The 23170-nt window shown below is 39.3% G+C and overlaps 2 long non-coding RNA genes across 3 annotated transcripts; both read left to right on the plus strand.

Annotated features, from left to right (window-relative positions):
- The first annotated feature begins 1976 nt into the window (after positions 1-1976).
- Positions 1977-9002, plus strand: LOC113604356 (uncharacterized). The gene is made up of 3 exons (XR_008293619.1): positions 1977-5342; positions 7235-7321; positions 7496-9002. It is a non-coding gene; the product is annotated as an uncharacterized LOC113604356 (long non-coding RNA).
- Positions 9003-9014: 12 nt separating this feature from the next.
- Positions 9015-21194, plus strand: LOC106983429 (uncharacterized). 2 transcript variants are annotated; one of them, XR_008293620.1, is made up of 4 exons: positions 9015-9074; positions 10505-10544; positions 11308-11546; positions 20819-21194. It is a non-coding gene; the product is annotated as an uncharacterized LOC106983429 (long non-coding RNA). The 2 variants fall into 2 exon arrangements; XR_001431514.3 differs by lacking the exon at positions 20819-21194 and having other exon boundaries at positions 11308-15767.
- The last annotated feature ends 1976 nt before the right edge of the window (positions 21195-23170 follow it).

A 23170-nucleotide genomic window follows, 5' to 3' on the forward strand; every position in this document is an offset into this window, starting at 1 on the left:
TTAGTTCAAAATGTGTTTAAATTTCTCTTGGGATCTCTTCTTTGACCTGCGTGGTACAAGTGTCTTTTTCAGTCTCCCAATTAAGGGGATTTTTCAGCTCTCCTTCTGGTACTGATTTCTAGTTAAATTCCATCGTGGTCAGAGAGCCGACATTGTATGGTTTCTCTTCTTTCAAATTTGTTAGGATGTGTTACGGCCCAGAATGTGGTCTCCCTGGGTGAATGTTCCCTGGGAGCTTCCGTAACTGCTGTTGTTGGATGAAGCGGTCTGCAGACAATATTACATCCAGTGTCTGATGTGTTGAATTCAGTATGTCCTTACTACCTTTTTTGCCTGCTGAATCTTGCCACTTCTCGTAGAGGAATGTTACACTCATAGAGGAAGCGTCCAACTTTGACAACGGATCTATCTCTTTCTCCTTGCGTTTGTCACTTTTAGCTTCCTGTAGTTTGATACTGTTAGGGATGCCCTGCTAATGACAAATAATCCTATTTTTTCTCCCTATTCCTTGCATTATTGCTGCCATTCATTTCATTTGTACCTAAGTAACTACAAACACATAAACATACATAATCACATAGGTTGTTGCTGTGATTTTAAACAGTTATCTGTTAGATTAATTCAGAATAAGAGAAGGAAACGTTTTTATTTTGCCTTCATGTATTCCTTCTCTGATGCTCTTTCTTTATGTGCATCTGAGGTTTTTTTTTTTTAATGTTTATTTTTGAGAGAGAGACAGACAGACAGACAGAGTGAAAGCAGGGGAGGGGCAGAGAGAGAGGGAGACACAGAATCTGAAGAGGGCTCTGGGCTCTGAGCTGTCAGCACAGAGCCTGACACAGGGCTCGACCTCAAGAACCATGAGATCATGACCTGACCTGAAGTCGAACACTTAACTGACTGAGCCACCCAGACACCCCTGCATCTGAGTTTCTGACCTATATCATTTTACTAATCTCTTAAGAACTTTTAACATGCTGTACATTACATCCTCATGACTTTTTCTTTTATAACTAGAAGTTTGTACCTCTTAATCCCCTTCACCTTCATCTGCCACCAGCGTCTCCCCTCTGGTAACTATAGTTTGTTTCCTATATCTGTGAGTCTGTTTCGGTTTTGTTCATTCATCTGTTCTGTTTTTCAGTTCCCACATGTAATTGAAATCAGACATTATTTGTCTTCCTGTGTCTGACTTATTTCACCCAGTATAATACCCTCTAGTTCCATCCATGTTGTCACACATGGTAAGATTTCATTCCAGCGCGCGCGTGTGCGCGCGCGCGCGCGTGTGTGTGTGTGTTTGTATACCACATCTTTAACCATTCATCTATGGATGGACACTTACATTGCTTCCGTATCTTGACTGTTGTAAATAAATGCTGCAGTGAACATAGGGGTGCATGTATCTCTTTGAACTGGTGTTTTCATTTTCTGCAGATAAATACCCAAGAAGTGGAATTTCTGGTTCACATAGTAATTCTCTTTTTAACTTTTTAAAGGAACCTCCATACCATTTTCCATAGTGACTACACTAATGCACATTCCCACCAACAGTGTATAAGGATTCCCTTTTCTCCACATCCTGGCTGCACTTGTTATTTTGTTGTTGTTTTTTTTTATAATAGCTAATCTGAAAGATATGAGATGATAGCTCACTGTAGTTTTGATTTGCATTTCCCTGATGATGAGTGATGTTGAGCATCATGTCATGTGTCTGTTGGCCATCTGATGTCTTCTTTGGAAAAAATGTCTTCAAGTCTTTTGTCCATTTATTAATTGGGTTGATATATACATGTGTGTGTGTGTGTGTGTGTGTGTGTGTGTGTGTGTATACATATATATATATGTATATATATATTAAGCTCTACAAGTTCTTTATGTATTTAGGATATATGATTTGAAAATATCTTCTTCCATTCATAGGTTGCCTTTTCGTTTTCTTCATGGTTTCCTTCCCTGTGCAAAAAGTTTTTGGTTTCATCTAATCTCATTTATTTTAGCCTTTGTTGCCCTTGCCTGAGAAGGGTGATCCAAAAACAAAAATAAAAAATTGCTAAGATTAATGTCAAAGAGTCCACTGCCTATGGTTTCTTCTAGGAATTTTATAGTTTTAGGTCTTACATACAAGTCTTTAATCCATTTTGAATTCATTTTTGTATACAGTATAATATAGTGGTTCAGTTTTCCCAGCACCATTTATTGAAGAGATGGTCTTTTCCCCACTGTATATTCTTGCCTCCTTGGTCATAGATTAATTGACCATATAATCATAGATTTATCTCTGGGCTCTCTATCCTCTGATCTGTGTGTCTGTTTCTGTGCCATTACCATACTTTTTTGATTAGTACAACTTTGTAGCATAGTTTGAAATCAGAGCGCATGATACCTCCAGCTTTGTTCTGCTTTCTCAAGTTTGCTTTGGCTCTTCAGGGTGTTTTGTGGCTCCATGCAAACTTCAGCATTCTCTGTTCTAGTTCTGTAAAAAATGTCACTGCTATTTTGACAAGGATTGCATTGAATATGTATATTGCTTTGGGTAGTATGGACATTTCAACAGTATTCTTCCAATTCACGAACATGGTATATCTTTCTAGTTGGGCCAGGTTCAGTTTCTTTTATCAGTGTCTCAGAGTTTTGAGAGTACAGGTCTTTCACCTCCTTGATTAAATTTATTCCTAGGTATTTTGTTCTGTTTGATGTAAATGTAAATGGGATTGTTTTGTTAATTTCTCATTCTGATAACTTATTTTTAGTGTAGAGAAGTGCAACCAATTTCTGTATGTTATTTTTGTATCCTGTGACTCTACTGAATTCATTTATTCTAATAGTTTTTTGGTGGAGTCTTAAGAATTTTTTAATATATATAGTACCATGTCATCTGCAAATAGTGACAGTTTTACTTCTTTTCCAATTATAATGCCTTTCATTTTTCTTTCTTAATTGCTGTGGCTAGGATTTCCAATATTATATTGAATAAAAATGGTGAGAGTGGGCATCCTTGTCTTGTTCCTGATCTTAGATGAAAATCTTTCAACTTTACACCATTGAGTATTATGTTAACTGTGGATATGTCCTGTATGTTCTTTACTATATTGAGATACCTTCCCTCAATACTCACTTTGTGAGAATTTAATACTTGTTGCAAAGCAAATCTACTGGCAAAACAGTTGCTCAATTTTTGCTTGTGTGATAAAGTATTTCTTTTTAAATGCTGAAGGATAATTTCACAGGGTAAAGAATTCTAGATTGGTGACATTTTCCCTCTCTCCACACTTGAAATATTTCACTTCCTTCTCCTCTTGCTTGCATCGTTTCTGAGAATCAGATCTAATCCTCTGATCCTCTCTAGATAAGGTAATTTTATCCTCTGGGCTTTTTTTAAGGTTTTTCTTTATCTTTGATTTTCTGAAGTTTGGATAGGGTATGCCTAAATGTAACTTTTTGTTTTATATTTATTTGTTTTATATTTATGCTGTTTTACATTTATTTCACCAAGCTGCCTACATTGGTAGTTTGAGGTCCAACATTAATATTTGGAAATTCTCATGCATTATTGGTTCAAATATTTATTCTGTTACTTTTTCTGGTATTCCCCATATGCAAGTATCACATCTTTTGTAGTTGCCCTAGGGTTCTTGCATATTCTGTGGCATGGGTTTTTTGGGGTTTTGTTTGTTTGTTTGTTTGTTTGTTTTCTTTGCTTTTTAGTTTTGGAAGATTGTATCGAAATGTCCTCAAGTTCAGAGAGTCTTTCCTCAGTTGTGTCCTTTCTGTGACAGTGTTATTGATCTCTCATATTTTTAATTGATTCTGAGAATTTCCATCACTATTTCCATCACTACTTACATTACACATCTGTTCTTGTATAATCTCTTTTCATTAACAGAGTTGTTTTGAATTCCTGCTCTGCTAATTTTAACATCCCTGACATATGAGTCTGGTTCTAATGCTTGTTCTATTTCTTCAAACTGAGATTTTGACCTTTTAGTACTCTCAGATTTTTTCTTGGCATTGGCACATGATGTACGAGGTAGAAGGAACCTAGCTCTGGTTCCAGCAAAAGTTTCTGCTTGTGGGTTTCACTCTGATAAGTTGAGATTCTCTGTTTCCATCTATGTCTCCAAATTTGGTGCATCGGTTTGCCCAGCGACCTTATCTCTGGCAGATCTGAGATGATTTGATTTTTTCAGTTATTTTCCTTATTGTTAATATAAAGTAATGACATTCACACTCCTTACATGTAAGACTAGAATATGGAACTTATTGCAAGACATGAAAGGAAAACAAAAACAAACTTCTTTAACTCTGGATAACACTTTCTACATTTTCTTCAAATATCCCATCCAAACCAACATGTAGGGTTTTTGGTTTTGTTTTATTTTGTTTTGTTTGTCGTAAACAAAACTTCAGTTAAGATGTTAACCCCACCACAAAGGCACACAGTTCTGTTAAGGTGAATATTGCTATTGGTGTGAAGAAATGGATACAGGTAGCTTCTTAAAAAAACTGTTGTTTGCCACTAGGACCATAAATAAGAAAGACAAAAGTCCACAGTGGCCCCAACCATAAATATCCTAAAAACGTAACTATGAATCCAAGTTGTTGGGATAAATATTGAACTCGTCTTCCTATAAAAACATTTCTTGACTAAACTTTTCGGTTGAAGAACTGTTACATGCAGTCATAAAAATAGTGAAATTTAAACAGTATTTAAAATTTAAATAATATTTAATGGTATGTAATGAAATATATGACCTCCATTTTTACGAGTTTATTAGGATGCCTTTTTTTAACTTAGCCTTTAATGATAATAGGATATAAAGCACAATTCTCAAAATTTTATTCAGCTCATCAATGAGGGAACCATCAAGACTTTAAGAGCTCGCCTAACAACTGAGAAAGAAGGAGATTGGTTAGTCAAGAAAAAAATGTCTAAATATGTCTAAGATTGCTAAATTATGTATAAGATTGGCTGTCTAAAGGCCAATAAATTATATTATCAATATTTTCTGGTTAACCTCTAACTTTATTGAGCTCTAAACTACCTGCACATTTATCAGTTGTGGATTGTGAGTCAAATACACTGTGACCACAAAGTTACACCTCCAGGAGTATCAGATCAGAATCCAGCAGGATTTTAATAAAATGCTCTAATGTCAGAAGTAAGCACTACTTTGCCTCTTTCTAGATGCGGCTCCATAGGTCAACTTGTCTTCTACACCAAGATGCCTTTTGGGTTCAGAGGGATGAAGTGAAAACTCCCAGCCCCTGCACATCCCTGCTGGAGCTTTATGTACAGTATACAACCCAGACAGACCAGGTGTAGCATGCTAAAAAATAAGGTAAGAAATCAGTATACAGCAGCCCCAGAAGACCGCCATTTATCTTCAAGGTAGTAAATTCCATCAGTGTGTTTAAAGGAGGAGGAAAGAGAGTTGCAGACTCAATGTTAGCCCTGTCTCACCCACATATATGTAATATTTCTGTAAGTTTTCCACCATTTGGTTTTGGTGGTGGCAATTGATACAATTTTTTTAAAGGGCAAAATCATAACTTTCATGCAAATGTAAAAAAAAATCCATATGCCATAGATTTTATATAACTCAATGAGGAGGCCAGCAAGATGTTCCCATTGGTTCAAAGGAGAATTCAAACAATTTACCCATATACAGGCAACCGGGAATGTGGAAATGAATTTATGTGTAAATGCTAAACTTGTCATCATTTACAGGACAGTAATCTATTGCATTACACAAAATTAAATCCATTAAATTATTCTGGAAAAACGATAACTTACAGAACTTTAGTTTCTTAGCACCTGTAGATTAGAAAATAGCTCAAAAACAATGAATTAGAAGATGGAGAGGGTGAGCTGGACCGAAACCCAGTAATCTTTGGTGTGGATGTGTGTGCATTTCAAATGTGTCATTTTTTCCTGACAGTGGACACTTTTATCAGGTGTTTACCCAGAAGTGGATTTGCTAAATCAGGGGTATTCGTATGCTTAGGGTTAGTGGCTAGTGCAACATACTTGTTCTCAAGTGATTATGTCAACTTACACACTCATCAACGAGGTAGAATTCTTTACATGCCCTTGAAAAAGAGGAAGTTGTGAACCTCCGTTCATATCCAGAAAGGGTGAACCTTGAAATAGTCACCTTTGTAGATCTCACGTATCCTAAATTTTTAGAGCCGTCATCTGTGGTCTAATACAGAATTGTTCTGTTTTTTGCCTCTGGTTCCAGGCAAAGACTTTGTAAAACCCTTGGAATTAGAGTGACAGGTAGTGTATCTATTATGCTAATGAGGGCACTCATGGCCAAGCCCTAGTTAGCTTCAGGATGGAGGCTGGTCCCCAAAGAGACCAACCCCTGCTTAGAGCATTGTAACTTTGGGCTACCTTGACTTCTGGGAGGAGGGGTGGGGGGGGGGCCTTGGAGATTGAGTTCAATCTCATGTCCAGTGATTTAATAAATCATGACTACCTAATGAAGCCCCACTAAAAATTGCACACACAGAACTCAGTGAAGCTTTCCGCTTTGTGAATACCTGGCTGGTATCTAGAGTTGCCGCGTATACTAAGTGTATGCCGCTTCTTTGTTGAATGAGTAAATACAATGATTCTACCTGCGTCTTACATCCAGCTCTTGCGTAAATCGTTCCGGAAGTGTAAATTCTCTGAGCACCGGCCAGTCTAGGGATGGCTTGATGTTCTGTCTGTGCAGACAGATTCTAGAAGGTTATGACTAAGCAGCGGGAACACTGTGTAGGAAGGCTATAAATCATCCCAGCAAATGACACCCGTTAGCACAATAATTTTCAATTCAAAGCAGGTCAAGACAAATTGACCATCCAACTTATGTCCAGACAGTGGGCCCTGGCCTCTCTAATATGATTAAGAGGAGGCCATTGTGTCTCATTATCTCCCAATATGAATAGGATTCTAGTCTATAATTCATAAGTGCTTAATTTGTGAGGCTAAATTCCACAGACAAAATATTTAAATATTCCTCTCTAGGGAATTAGATTAGCACAAGAGGCAAAAAAAAAAAAAAAAAGTCTAAAGCTGACATTAGGCATTCACCAGTAAACATTCACAAGCAGCACCATGTCCTCCGATATCAGAATGACACCTTAGCCTTCATTTCCTAGGATTGTTTAATTTTGGATAAAAAGTGTTATGTTGGACTTTGGATATCCAGCTTCGACATTTTGATTTAATCTTTGTTCACAGTGCAGAGTTAAGTTTTGATCAATGGAGCGAGAAGAAATGGATGCCACAGGAGAAAGGATCTAATGCTCTCCCGGTGAATTGAGAAAGGTAGAGCAAAGAGAGAACCTTGACCTTCACTGTATGTGGCTACCTGACTTTCTCTAGGTTCAAAGTTTTACTGGAAACTTTTTTTTTTTAACTCCTAGGCTTACATTTACTATTTATGTCTCCCATGCAGAGTATGCTTTAAAAAAATTTTTTAATCAGAAATTTCATTTTCAGGCAGGTACACAATTTGTGAATGACTAAAGAGATCTCACTGTATCATGGAAACCTCATTGTTGACTTCTGGCCAATTGCGAGTAACTTCAGTATCTAATTCAGAAAAGAATGGTCTCTTGCTCTTGCCAAAGCAAAAGCTGCAGCAACCTTAATGGAAGACAGACTCTGCTCTAGGCTATTTACAACAGGGGACAGGACAACACTCAACTCAATGTCACTGAGCTGAACTTCATTGAAGTTGAATGAGGGCAGAAAAGAGTTCGTAAGTGCTGGCATGAGAGGCAGAACCCAACTCCTCTGTGTTTGCTAATTAGATTTACCCAAAGGAAAAATAAATTCTGTAGTACCGTTGGGACAGGAAGTAGTTTTACAACCAGGAGCAAAGCACACATCAACATTAGGCTCCTATCTTTTCACAGAGACTGGGGCGTGCTGGGGGGCTTGGGGGGGGCGTCTAGCTCCCTCGATGTTTACATTCAAAAAGATGGGATGCAAAACTGGCAAGATGCTTTTTAAAAGATTTGTCATCTCAAAGAGGCAGGAAAAAATATTGACAAGCTTCCTTACATAAATGTTCTAGAAAGGAACATCAGGTACCTTTGTAAAAAGTTTGATGGAGCTGAGGGTAATGTGAAGGCCATCTTGGTCGATGTATTTAAATGTGTTTAAAAGTACTGAAGCAGTTGGGGCCCCGGGTGGCTCAGTCAGTTAAGCATCTGACTCCTGATCTCAGCTCAGGTCTTGATCTCAGGGTTGTGAGTTCGAGCCTTGCATTGGGCTCTTAGCTCAGTGTGAAGCCTGCTTCACAACACCAACAAAATTGCTGAAGCAGTCTACCTGCCAGAGTTGTATAGGAAAATAGAACCAATAAGATGGATGTACCTTCCACTAGATATAAAGAGTTGGATTTAAAGGGATGGGCTCATGTTATCTTGGGGGCTGGCAAGTCTGAAATTTGCAGGCAGACTGGTGACCCAGGGACGAGTTGATGCTGCAGTTTGAGTATGAAAAGCTATCTACTTTTTACAGGATCCCCTCTTCCTTGGGAGACCTCAGTCTTTTTCTCTTAAGGCCTTCAACTGATTGGATGAGGCCCACCGACATCATGGAGAATAATCTGCTTTACTCAGATTATTCTGAATTAAATGTTAATCTCATGTAAAACATACCTTCCCAGCTGCATCTAAACTGATGTCTAACCATCTGTCTGGGTACCATGACATCACCAAGTTGACACATAACATTAATCCTCACAGGCTGTAAGCCCAGTATATAGAAAAAGCCTCCAAAGGGCTAGATGGAATTTTGAGAATGTGTTTATCTGTAGAGTAGGTGTCTGAGGAATATTCCTGTGCCACTGTTACTGAATAAATCAGCTATTTAATGGGGGGAAATTCAGGTGACTTGACAGGGACTCCCTTCTTGTGAGTTTTTATAGTTTCAGAGAAGCAGAGACCATCATAATTTTTCTTTTCTGGATAACGAAGCTTGCTTTGAAATACATGAATATCAGCAGAAAAGCTTTTTAAGAAAAGGATCCAATTTGGGAAGGAGGAACAGTGCTTCCATGGCCACACAGGTAAGGAGATTCTGACCTTCTGATGATAAGAGAATAGTATTTCTGTAACTGCAGGGGACCCAGCACACAATCTGAGAAGTAAAGAGATTTGCAATTTACATTTTCATTGTGATATGGAAAAAAAAAAAAAGATGTGGGAATACAGCTTTTCGTAGAGTTAGTCTGCACACCTACAACCCGTGCTAAGAATTAGATGTAGGTAGCCTTAAAAATGATGGCTTTGGATATTGGGTAGGGCTCGGTACTTTGGGAGAGTAGCAGATAGAACAAAATAGAAGGGTGCATTCAAGCACTAAATAGAGATGTTAAGAAAAGCTTGCAGCAGGTGAAGTTATTATTCACCCGATGTGGTGCTATCTCTCAGATCACTGGATACACCTTAAAATGCAAATTGCTCTTTTCTAGATATTGGCGATTTTTTCTCTCCTACACGGGCCTGAAGATCATTTTCTACCCATGGCCTTGTTTTTCAACTTCCAAAAATCTGTAGAAAGATGAAGGTACCCTAATCTGTTCCCATGGGGTTTCTCCTTCTCTTGGAGTTTTCATCATCCTATGCTGTTCAGCTCTCAAGAATCTGCTAATGAGGGGCGCCTGGGTGGCATAGTCGGTTAAGCGTCCGGCTTCAGCCAGGTCACGATCTCGCAGTCCCTGAGTTCGAGCCCCGCGTCGGGCTCTGGGCTGATGGCTCAGAGCCTGTTTCCGATTCTGTGTCTCCCTCTCTCTCTGCCCCTCCCCCGTTCATGCTCTGTCTCTCTCTGTTCCAAAAATAAATAAACGTTGAAAAAAAATTAAAAAAAAAAAGAATCTGCTAATGAAAACTTCTAGCACGAAGGAAATTAAACCACTCTAAGACACAGATTTATGGAGACGTATTTGTTAGCTATTTAATCACATCTCAAAGATCAGCAGTCTGCATAATGACATTGAATTGTGCTCGTTTCCAGAGCCCACATTCTAGGTTCCTTTTTCCTATTCCACCTTACTTCTTTCTTTCTTTCTTTTTTTTTTTTTTTGACACTGAAGGGTAGCAGACTATGCCACTTTGGTTAAGGATTATTTTGAGCTGAAGGCAACTGAGAAGCAGAGACAAGATACATATGTAAAGGTGTCTCCTCTCCCTTCTCTACCAGGAAGAACAGATGTGAATCACTGGAGACAACTCTAGACCCCAGTCAGCTCAGAGACGGCACCAGGGGGACTTCATAAACATTACTAGCTAGCCCTTAGTTTCCTCCCTTTCCCTGCCCTAGGAACCCAAAGTCCATTTCCTTTGTCTTGTCGCTTTACTAAAAAGCTACGGTTCTTTCATTCTGATGCTGTATCAACCCAAGGTCTAGCTACCCCTTTGAGTCCCTGATTACCGAGTATGGGCAGGTGTAGGGGAGACACGTGTTGACAACCTTCTGTTGTTCCCTTGTCTTTTGCAGAGCCCCAGCCAGACAACCTAGGACCACAGAGGAAAAATTGGTAAGTTTCAGTATTTCAGGGGAAGAGAAATACCTTCCTTGTGTATTACAATCTTCTTCTTCCCCTACTCACTTAGAATGCAAATTATTTCCTTCTTGGAGTTCATAAAAATGCCCAGTTGACCTTATTTCCTAGATTCTACAAACCTTATCAGTGGCATGATACTTCATAAATTTAATAACAGTGTGGGATCAAGCCTGATTTTAGGGTCTTAACACTGAAAGGAAGGATGATAAAACTGAAGTAAAGCAAGTTAATGATCTGCAGAGAAAATGGACTTCAAAGGAACCAGTAGTGTGTGATTTCTTGAACTGAGTAGGATGTGTGTAGGTTTCTCTTGTATTCTTACTCTTAAACTTTATGTATGTATAAATATAGCTAACATATTTGTAAAGTATACATTGGATTGTAAATTTAGGTATATATGCATACATACCTACAAATGTATTTCATATGTATACTTGGTAAAGACATCCATTTGTATTGGCTGATTTCTGGTTTGGATGGCGCATAGGCCAGTCCTCTCCCTTGAGATTACTTTTCTTTAGTCATTTTTCATCATTGTTTATGTAACTCATGGATTGGATTGCTTTTGAAATAGACTTTCTCCGACTTAATTTCATAATATTACTTCTCCAAGATCACATTTACTAGAAACCCTTCTTTATAATTGTGTAAAAGGAAAAATCTCCCTGGATAGGAGCACTTGCCTAGGAAATATCAAGATGAAAACTGTTTGTTGAAAATTATTCTAACCCTCCAGCCTTGTTAAAGAGTCGTAAACTTTGAGTGACCCCACATATGCGAGGCTGGCATTGGACCTGACTGAAGACTCTTTCCTGACCAAGGAGCATGAGGATTTGCATTAACTAATCCTGAACAGACCAATGGAGACCTCCTGCCTGTCCAGAGGGATAGTTCTCGAGCCTTAATGGGCTCATCTGCCATGAAATCCCCTTCCTGACTTCCACCCATCTAACATCTCAGTGGGATTCTTCACAGGTATGTTCTTAAAAGTGGCAAATAAATACAACCAGCTTTAAAAATTTCCTCCTGGCTCGGGTTGATTTTGCAGTACTTTTGAAACCTAGAATCAGGCTATTAATTGAATTTAGGGTAAATAGGTCTGAAAATATACGTACAAGAATGAAGCTGAAGTTCTCTGTAGTCAAGGTTTGATCCAGCATTAACTCTGTCAATTAAAAAAATGTCATCAATGGCTTTTTTTCATTATTTCTTAGAACAATTGTCCTAGCTCAGATCATTTTAGCAGAACAAAGTCAGAAACTGAATTTTTTACCCTTCTTTTCCCTCCTTTGATTTTCTGTGCTCATGGCTAGCACACCAGTGGCTTGCAGATGAGGTTTGTGTTTGTTTGTTGTTATAGTTGGAGCTTTTAAAAAAATTCCTTGCCAAAACCTTTGTTTTATCCTCTGCTGCAGAGAGTACATATCATGAATGTATCCAACTGAGCTCAATTATATCAAACAAAACAAACAGAACTTGCGAAGTGCTGCTCTCTGCGCCTGCTTCCCCAAGAAAGGCAATAAATTGGAGTGGTCTTTTCATGGACACCACGTGGCTGTCATGGGGGCCGTGATACAACATGGGAAGGCAAGGACTGAAGTTACATGGTCCTAACAAATGGGTAATCCGTCCCCAACCTGAATTGGGTGAACACTACACCCATCAGTGTTTCCATCTCATTTAATGCCCGTAAGAATGAATTCACTGGAATTCAGTGGCCGTAGGCTCAGAACATTTGCAGTGTGTTTGTGCTGGGCTCTAAGACTGATCACTTCAGCTTTTTAATGCACTTGCTATTAAAGGACATTAACCCAAGGATACAGAAAGTAGAGGAAGATGCTCAGAATTGCATCACAAATTAAATTATTTTCAAATTTCTTTCCACTCCGAGCTCACATGCTAATTTTATACAGCCATCATCAATGCTTTTATATGGTTATGTTAACCATGTATTTGGTAATGATATTTAGTGGGTACATAATGTTACATCAGGTCGATTAAGCAGTTTCCTTAAACATTCTGTTATTCCTGGTCGTGCAAAGTGAAGCTGTTTTTACTGAAACAAATGACTAAAATTAACCTGTTGTTTAATAGCAATGCAAATGGATTTTTCTCCATTGCCATTTATTTTAGAACAAATTTCGTATAGTGGTCAAACACTATGTACTTTTCTGATGACTCCTTATGAATTTTCAAATACAGATATTTTTCTCAATGATGTGAGGATCATTTATAAACATCACATCTCTTTTTCCATAAATAAAGTCAGTGGCTATTTCCTAAATATGGCTGTTTTCTTATGCAGTCACAATATATATATGAAAATCAGGATGCCTAACACCGATACACTACTCATATATACCACAGGTCATGTTAAGATGTTACCAACCGTCCTAATAATGTCCTTCATAATAATATTTGTCTGGACCAAGTCAAGTCCAGAATCACATTCAGTTGTTGAGTACCTTGATTCGCCTTTCGTATGAAACCGTTTTCAGCCTTTCTTTGGCCTTTCGTGACCTTTAGATTCTTGAAGGACACGGGCCAGTTATTTTGCAGAATGGCCTTCAACTTGCATTTGCCTGATGTTTCCTTGTGACTAGATCCAGATCACGCATTCTTAGTAGGAACACCACAGACTCGGTGTTGTGTCTTCCCAGAGCATTATTTGAGAAGACACAGGCTGTCAGCTTGTCCATTTGCTGGTGATACTAAGTTGATCATATCATTAGATGGTGTCAACCAGTTTTCTTCCCTATAAAATTACTATTGTTTCTTTTGTGATTAATAAGTAACTGGAGAGAGATGCTTTGAGATTATGTAAATATTCTGTTCATTAAAATTTTATCCATTTTATCCATCTCTTAATAATACTTGCCTGCATCAGTCATGACTGATGGTGGCAAAAAAGTGATTTTATAATAAAATTATAAAAATCGTTTCTGTATTTATTAGTTTTCTGCTCTACATGACCGTTTTCTCTTTCCCAACATTCATTTATTTACATCAGTCTAGACTCATATTTGCTTCTTTAATTCAGTTTTTATGCTCAGATTGTTCCAGATTGTGCCTGCAGGGAACCCCTCCAGACTGTCTCCTGACGTGTCCCCATATTAAACACTGATTTACTTTTTGGCACAAGATGTTCTACGCTTATCTTGAAGTTTCTCTACTTCTCCAAGAATCCTTGATTTCTGTAGTGGGTACTGACATATAGAAATGAAGGTCTGGGGCGCCTGGGTGGCTCAGTCAATTAAGTGCCTGACTCTTGATTTCGGCTCAGGTCATGATCTCACGGTTGATGAGTTCAAGCCCTACATTGGGCTCTGCACTGACAGTGTGGAGCTTACCTGGGATTCTCTCTCTCTCTCCCACCCCTAAATCCTGCTCACATACTCTCTCAACAAAAAAAAAAATTCAAGGTCTGCATGCTTGGACAGAATAGTGAAAATTTGTGGCATCTGACCCACTCCCTCCCACATGCCCCTAGCTCATTGTGGCAAAAGCACTCCTCTGTGTGGGGCAACTAGAAATATAGGCTTCCCTCTTCCTGTAGCTCACAGGCTAGGACTCTAGTTCTTTGCCAAAGGAGTAAATCACTAGCATTTCTAATTTCCTTTAGCTCCTGATGGCAGAAGCAATTTCCCCAGAAGGCATAGCCGAAAGCACCAGGCTCCCTTTTCCCCACATAGGATGGGAGCTCCACTCCGGGTTGTAGCAAGCCAAGAATGGCCCTAATTATCTTTGCCTCAGCTTTGTTCTTAAGGTGTAAGTTTCATGCTGGAGGGAGAAGCCAAGCCAATTAGGTAACACTAGTCACCCAGCACATGCTTTTAGAGCAAGATGTCACCACCACAGAAGAAGGGGGCCACTGTCCTTATCCCCAGCTCCTGTACAATGTCCTAGAAGTTCTTACAGAAGCTCCCGTAGGATGCCCCAGAAGGACAGGCTCTGTAGAAGAGGGACTCTTCTGTTCTACGAGGGGACTTCGGGAAAGAATATGGAGGTGTCCATACTCAAATACATTGACAAAGCAACAGAGATCTTAGTGGAGTGTTTAAGAGGGAGCCCATAGCTTCATGATAATGGGAGCCAACAGCACAATGGTAGGCCAGTTAGAAGTTGAGCACAATCAAGGAAAGACATAGCCATTAAGAGCCATTCTGGTTTCACATCCAACTTTGAGGGTTGAGAAGTCTCTGCACAGGTGCTAGGCTGAACCCATTCAGGAGAAACTAGAACTCTGTGTGACACAGATGTAAAAATGGTCCCCAAGTCACACATCCATCAACAAAGGGCAGAAGCCTCACTGTCACTAGAGGATCAAGGACAAGCTCTAACCAAACATTGGGTGATCTATAAGCAACTCAGAAACTGGGCTCCTTAGAAAACTGGGCTCAAAAATACAATCACAACCATCCCTGGCGCTCTGGAATAGTGCATGCATGCCCAGGACTGTGCCCTTCCAGAAGTGATTGGGAAGGGATTTCCAAACTCCTAATCTCTGACTGAACATGGGGCAAAGATCTAAACTTGAACTGTAGTAGGGGCCTCTAAGCCAGATGCACAGAAAATGGTAAAGGCTAAAATCTGGTTGGCCAAGAGGGCGTAAGCACAGATGATGAACAAAATGTGGCTTCTGCTGATCCAGGGGTAATGTGCAGGCAGAATTTGACAAAATCCAGTACTTTTCAGGCTAAAATATAATTTAAAAGTCCGAGCACAGCTATTACACATTATAGATACATTAGACATCAAAGATGTTAAAAGGACAAAAGTCATGTTTAAAGAATTAAAGGAAGATATGACAATGTCTCAAGAAGACAGAACTTATTAAAGAGAAATAAATGGAAAGTCTGGAGTTGAAAAGTATAACACAACAATTCACTAAAGGAGGGGCACTGGGGTGGCTCAGTGGGTTAAATGTCTGACTCTTGATTTCATCTCAGGTCATGATCTTGTGGTTCATGGGATTGAGCCCTGCATTAAGCTCGGACAGCCGACAGCACAGAGCCTGCTTGGGATAATCTCTCTCCCTCTCTGCCCCTACCCCACTCGCTCTCTTTCAGAAAAAACAACTTACAAAGTCTCACTAGAGGAGGGGCACTTAGTTAAGTGTCCAACTTCGGCTCAGATCATGAACTCACAGTTTGTGAGTTTGAGCCCTGCATTGGGCTCTGTGCTGACAGTTCAGAGCCTGAAGCCTGCTTCGGATTCTGGGTCTCCCTCTCTCTCTCTCTCTCTCTCTCTCTCTCTGCCCCTCTTCTGCCCATTCTCTATCAAAAACAAACATTTTTAAAAAAATTAAAAAAAAACACAACTCACTAGAGGAAAGATAATTTCAAGAAAATGAGAAGCCCAATGCAGGGAGAAAATGTTTGCAAAAGACACATCTGATAAAGGACTGTTATCTGAAATATACAAAGAACTTTTACAACTCAACAATACGAAAACAACCTGATTAAAAAATAGGACAAAGACAGCAGCAGACATTTCACCAAAGATATGCAGATGTCAGGTCAACATATGAAAAGATGTTCCTCATCACATGTTCCCACATCCCAGGGAAAGGCCAAAAACCTATCAGAATGTGCCAAATACACAACACCGACAACACCAAATGCTGATGAGGATGTGGAGCAACAGGAACTCTCGTTCACTGCTGACGAGCATGAAAAATGGCGTAGACAGTTTGGGAGAGAGTTGGGCAACTTCTTACAAGACTAAACATATTCTTACAGTATGTTCCAGCAATCCTACTCCTTGCTGTTTCCTCAAAGGAGTTGAAGACTCTGTCCACACAAGAAGCTGCACACGGATGTTGAAAGCAACACTCTCCATAACCACCAAGATGTCCTTCAGTGGGTGTGGATAAACTGGAGTCCAGCCAGACAATGGAATATTGTTCAATGCTAAAAAGAAATGCGCTATCAAGTCATTGAAAGATAGGGAAGAACCTAAGGGCATACTACTAAGTGAAAGAGGTCAATCTACAAAGGCTGTGTACTGGACGATTTCAACTATATGACATTCTAGACAAGACACACCTCTGGAGGCATTAAACAGATCAGTGGTTTCCAGGATTTGGGGGAAGCAGGGATGAACATACTGAGCATAGAGGAGTTTTGGGTCAGTGAAAATATTCTAAATGACATTATAACAATGGATACATGTCACTGTACATGTTTCCAAATCCAGAGAGTGTACAACACCAAGAGGGAACTCTAACTTCAACTATGGACTTCAGGTGGTTGTAGTGTGTCACTGTAGGTTCATCAGTTGTCATAAACTTATGGCTCTGGTGGGAGACACTGATAATGGGGAGGCTGTGTGTGTATAGGAGCAGGTATATGGGAAATGGCTGTACCTTACTCTGATTTTGTTGTGAACCTAAAACTGCTCTAGAAGACATCTCAATTTTGAGCTAGAGGACCTATTCAGGAAAATTAGACAACAGAAAGTTACAAAATTCATACAGATTGTAAGAAAGAAAGATAGCTCTATTCAAAGATGGCATGATCTTTTATGTATAAAGTTCTAAAGAATCACTAAAAACACTTTTAAACAAACTAATTCAACAAGGTAATGGGACACTAGAATATTTTAAAAATCAATTTTAACTTCTATACACCAGCAATGAACAAGCCAAAATGAAATTATTAAAAAACAAAACTACATGCACCCAGGGTACTTTAGAAGATTGCAATATCCAACATGAGAAACCCCTAGGCCTAAGATATAGCAAAATATTTGCTTAAGTATGGATTTTGTTATTAAGATGATGCAAATATCTCTGAAAAGGCAGCATCTCCTATTATAAGAAAGTCTGGGTAATTACTAGGTGAAATCAATTTGTTGCCAGAAGGAATCACACCAGTTTGGAAGGGAAAAATTAACAAATATTTACACAAAGAACAACAAGTTGTTTAGGAGTAAGAAGACCCAATAAATTAAGCATGCAAAAAATCATTGGAGGTTTCTTTAGAATCTACTCAATCAGAGAAACTTTGTTAAAAGAATATGCTGTAGATATGACCACACTACTTTGTGACCTACAGGAAATAACTAAAAAGCATGACCTTATCAAAGGAACTTGTCAAAAGATACATTGGATCGTACACACATTCTGCCTCTCAATCTAAAAAAAAAATCTACCAGGTGTCTTTTTAATGCACTTAGAAGTTTTAACAATGGAGAGAAACTATACCCTTGATTTGATCCTTGCCATATAAGCTCTATCATCCTTTCTTGAACAAAAACCTTGTGAATTTTATCTTTTACCTCTTGATGATAAAAAGCACTTTCCTCTTTCAGCTCTACATGTCCGTACTGGGCTCTACGCTCTTTTACTTCCCAAATTATTTCAGACCACACTCAATTTCATCAAAAATTTCATCAGAGAATTGACAAACGGCCATTAGTATAGTCTTCTTAGATATCAGTTTGCCTCTTAACTATCATTGCTGTTGTAGTCACATGTTAGTTTCCATGAAGGTAGCTCCTCCTACTCAGAATAGTCCAGGTGTGCAAAGAAAGAACCCCAAATCACAGCGGCTTAGTTATATTTTTCCCCAATCCAAGCAGCAGGTGACTCTGCACATTGATCATCAGGGACACAAGGCCACTTGGGGCCGCCATATTTTTAACTATTAGCAAAGAGAAAAAAGCCTGTGGAGGGTTTCAAACTAACATGAAATTCTCTGTACCAGAAGCACAGGTCACTTCTGCTTCCCTGGTCTCACAAGTCACGTGATGCCAGTCAATCTCATGGGTTTTTGGAAATGCGATCCTTACATGTGAGAACCAGTGTGAATGGGGGATTTATACCTTTGTGGGGGGTTTATTTATCCCTGTAAAAAGTCCTCAGGATTTCAGAAGTAATGGTTAAATTGAGAAGCCATTCTTTTTGTACAAAAACAGAGCATCAGGCAAAAGTGTGTGCAGAGGTACACGGCACAAGAAAATGTTATATTAACATGCTGGAAGTGGAGGGAAACTTAAGTGACACAGTACAGTGGAAAAATATATTTCACTTTCAGTCTAAATATACTATTTTTCCTGATCCCTCTGCTGTAGCAATCACAATATAATAATACCTATGCCATTTAGCAAAATTCCCTCTCACCTATCAGGATTAATCATAGCACTTTCTTTTAATGGAAATACTTGCTCAAGTTTGCAATGCCTGCCACACAGAAAATTAGCAAATAACATACTTAAAAGGGATTTTACTTTTTTTTAAGTTTATGTATATTTATTTGGAAAGAGAGAGTAGGTAAGAGGCAGGCAGAGAGGAAGAGAGAGAATCCCAAGCAGGCTCTGTGAGATCGTGACCTGAGCTGAATCCAAGAGTCAGGTGCTTAACTGACTGAACCACCCAGGCGCCCCCCTATTAGGGATTTCCAAGTCATTTAGTAGTATAGCTGTAAATATTAGTGCTTTTATTAACTTAGCCCCAGACTGCATAAAGCAAAAATTAGCAGAATTGTAAGTGACTCAACTACCAAGTGGTAATGCCGGGGTTCAAAATCAGCCCAGCATTGGCATCACCACCTTTGGCGAGATGCACTATTTCCTTTGATAGATGAATGTGAAAATTAATAATTATTCATTAATCAAAATCAAAATATAAAACACCAAAGACTTCCATTCGTAATAGCAAAACATGCTGTGAGGTGACTATAAACAGTCTTAAAATATAACCTTTTAAAGGACCATGGTATTAATAGATGAGAGACAAAAATAAGAGAACGCTGACCTCAGAGTCATACCCAGGTGTGTGTGGAGACCTGGTTTGTAAAAGAGACATTATTACCAGTCACTAGAAATGATGGGTCTCTTATTAAATGCTAATGGGAAAAGTTAACATCCATAGGGAAAAATATATATTCCTTGTTCATACTACATGCCAGAATCCAGCCCAAATATTCTAACCACCTCAACGAGGTAAAGCTCATCTAAAATGTCTAGAAAATATATAGATAATTATCCTTAGGATATTAAAGTAAAGAAGATTTTCTTAAAGCAGCACAATCATAAAGGAAATCCTGCGACAATAAAATAAGTATAAACAGATTCAAAATGTAAGACACAGACAAGGAGTGTCTTTATAGCTTATGCAAGCAGCCAGTATAAAGAAATCCTAAAAATCAGTAATGCACAAAATATGTATGAGCAATTCACCTGAAAAGCAATAAACACGTAGCCAGAAAATGTTCAACCTCACTGGTAATCGGGAAAAATGCAAATTGATGCCAATATTTCAGTCTTTTACAGGAGAAACTGTAGTATATTTTGAGGAAATTGATCTTAGGAGAGAATCAACAGATTGTGTTATTAATGGCTAATATGACGAGGAGAGAGAGAAATTCATATTTTGCTTTGATATTATTTGTAGGCTCTTTTTTTTTTGGCTTCCTTCAGTACATCAATTTTTACTATAAATAGTTCAGGGACAGACAGCAGAGGGGATATAATCAAAGCATGCCAGGAAATAATGTGTGGCGCAGTCTTGAAGGAATTTAGAGGCTTTTGCAGCATCATTGAGTTGACAGCCATGCCGAAAACATACACCTACACAAGAAATGTAGCCTGAAGTAAAGACGCTCTTGGCATATCATTTAACAGGGCGCTAATTAGATGAACAACAACAAGAAACATGCCAAGAAGATACTTTGGGAGATTTTTTTAAATGCTGAGCGGATGGAATAAAATGCTAAATATTCTCATTTGAAGTCAAGATGTTTGGTTATACACTGCTACGTAACCTACCACCCCCACATAGGGGGGTTTAACCAAGTACTTTATCACTTGTCATAGTCATGTGCATTGATCGGCCTCAACGAGACAGTTCACCCTTGGGGCCTCACAGACAGTTGCCATCAAATGGTGGTTGGGACCGGAAGCTCACGTGTCCGGCATCTCAGCTGAGGACGAGGGGAACATCTGGGGAGTGGCCAAGAATCCTTACACGGCCTCGTTTTCCCCAGAGCCAGAATAAGAAGGAATCTTCCAGCTTCTTGTCACCAGCTTCCCAAATCCCAGAACATCAATTCCGTTGCATTTGAGTGGTCAAGCCAGTCACTTAGGACAGCCCAGATGCGAGAGGGCTGGACACGGGACGAACTGTATGCCATCTATTGTACAAAGCAAGCGGTATGTGGAAACAGGAGGAAAGTAATGGCAGGTAGCTATCTTTGGAGACTAACCACCACCCGAGATAACTTCCCTATCTCTTCACTCCTCAGAGTTGATTACTCAAATCATTCCATGAGCTAGCACTATATGTGAATGGAGGAGTTCTTCAAGCTCTTATCCCCAGGGATGCACGGGCACAAGCCAGCACCAACAGAAGTCTGAGTCATGAGTGCCACCATGAGAAAGGGATGTTATACCCTCCCTTCCTAAAATAACTCTTCCTCAGGCAGGTTAGTCACCTGGCTTATTCAGGGGATTGTCATTATCACTGAATGCCAATTAAATCAAGTCTCAGGGGGCGCCTGGGTGGCTCAGTTTGTAAAGCTTCCAACACTTGATCTGGGCTCGGGTCATGATCTCATGGTTTGTGAGTTTGAGCTCCACATTGGGCTCTGTGCTGACAGCATGGAGCCTCCTTAGGATCCTTTTTCTCCCTCTCTCTCTGTCCCCTCCCCCACTCACTCACTCACACACACTCTCTCTCTCTCAAAATAACCATTAAAATTTTTTTAAAAATTAAGTCTAAGAAATCACATTGATTAAATGATCTTCTAAAAATAGTTCATGTCTGAAGAAATTTCTTCCTTGATGTGATTTCACCCATGTATCCTTAGCTTTAATTTTTTAAACATTTATTCATTTTTGAGAGTGAGACAGAGTGTGAGTGGGGGAGGGGCTGAGAGTGGGAGACAGAGAATCCGAAGCAGGATCCAGGCTCTGAGCTGTCAGCACAGAGCCCAACACAGGGCTCAAACTCACAGACCGGGAGATCATGACCTGGGCCAAAGTCAGACGCTTAACCGACTGAGCCACCCAGGTACCCCCAGCCCCCACCCCGCCGCTGCCCTGTCCTTTACTTTCTTTAAAACTGAGATAAAACATCAGTTTATTTCACTGAAAAGCAATTAATAGGTCAGAGTGATATTTCCTTCTGATATTCCTTTTCTTTTTCACATTGTTTTCCAAGTGAGTAGCTGTCATATGTCCAGCTAATAGCATGTGGTATGAACTCTCATTATCAATAATTCATTTTTAACTCACTTTTGGAGATACGGCATAATTTCTCATTTATTCCAAACACAACAAGTTCTTCCTCAAAATCTATGTCAGAATTTTCGTTTGTATAGAAACTATTTTATAATTCATCACTAGAAATGTTTTCTTTATTAAGTGCACAGTTCAGTATTAACTATAGGCATGATGTTGTACAGCAGATCTCTAGGACTTACTCCTAGGACTGAAATTTTATGCCTTTTGAAGAGCAACTCCCCATTTCTTCCCCCTCCCCCCCGGCTCCTGGCAACCACCATTCTAGGGTTTTTATGCACTTGACTATTTTAGATGCCTCCTATAATATTACAGTATTTGTCCTTCTGTGTCTGGCCTATTTCACTTAGCATCATGTTTTCCGGGTTCGTTCATGTTGTTGCTTATGGCAGGACTTCCTCCTTTTTAAGGCTGAATATTATTCCATTGTATGTATTCACCACATTTTCTTTATCCATTCATCGGGTGATGGGTACTTAGGTTGTATATCTTGGATACTGTGAATAATGCTATAGTTAACATGGGTGTGGAAGTATTTCTTCAAGACCTAATTTTTTTAATGTTTATTTATTTTGAGAGAGAGAGAGAGAGAGAGAGAGAATGTGGGAAGGGGCAGAGAGAGAGAGAGAGAAAATCCCAGTCAGGATCCACACCATCAGCATGGAGTCCAGTGAGGGGCTAGAACTCAAGAACCATGAGATCATGACCTGAGCCGAAACCAAGAGTCGGACACTCAACTGACTGAGTTACCAAGGTGCCCCAAGATCTAATTTTAATTGTTTTGAGATCTATTTTTAATTTTTGAGGAACTTCCATACTGTCTGCATTCCACAATGGCAGGACCATTTCTCATTCCTATCAGTAATGCACAAGGGTTCCCTTTTCTCCACATCCTCACCAACATTTATTTTCTTTTTTGTTAATAGCCATCCAACTGGAGTGAGGCGATATCACATTGTGGTTTCGATTTGGATTTTCCTGACGACGAGTGAGGTTGAGCATCTTTTCCAGGTGTCTGTTGGCCATCTGTATCTGTGCTTTGGAGAAACATCTATTCAGATCTTTGGTCCATTTTTTAATTGGGTTATTTAGGATTACTTATTTATTTTGCTATTGACTAGTACAAGTGCTTTGTAGGTTTTAGAGCTTAACCCCTGTCGGATATAGTATTGGCCAGTATTTTCTCCCATTCCGTGGATTGTTTTTTTATGGATGATTGCTGTGCAGAAGCTTTCTAGTTTGATGTAGTCCCACTACTTTATTGGTCCTTTAGTTGCTTGTGTTTTTGGTGTCCTGCCCAAGAAACCATTGCCAACACCAAGGTCATGTAGCTTTTCCCCTGTTTTCTTGTAGGA

The sequence above is a fragment of the Acinonyx jubatus genome, chromosome E2 (genome assembly GCF_027475565.1).
Source record: "Acinonyx jubatus isolate Ajub_Pintada_27869175 chromosome E2, VMU_Ajub_asm_v1.0, whole genome shotgun sequence".
Lineage (NCBI taxonomy): Eukaryota > Metazoa > Chordata > Mammalia > Carnivora > Felidae > Acinonyx > Acinonyx jubatus.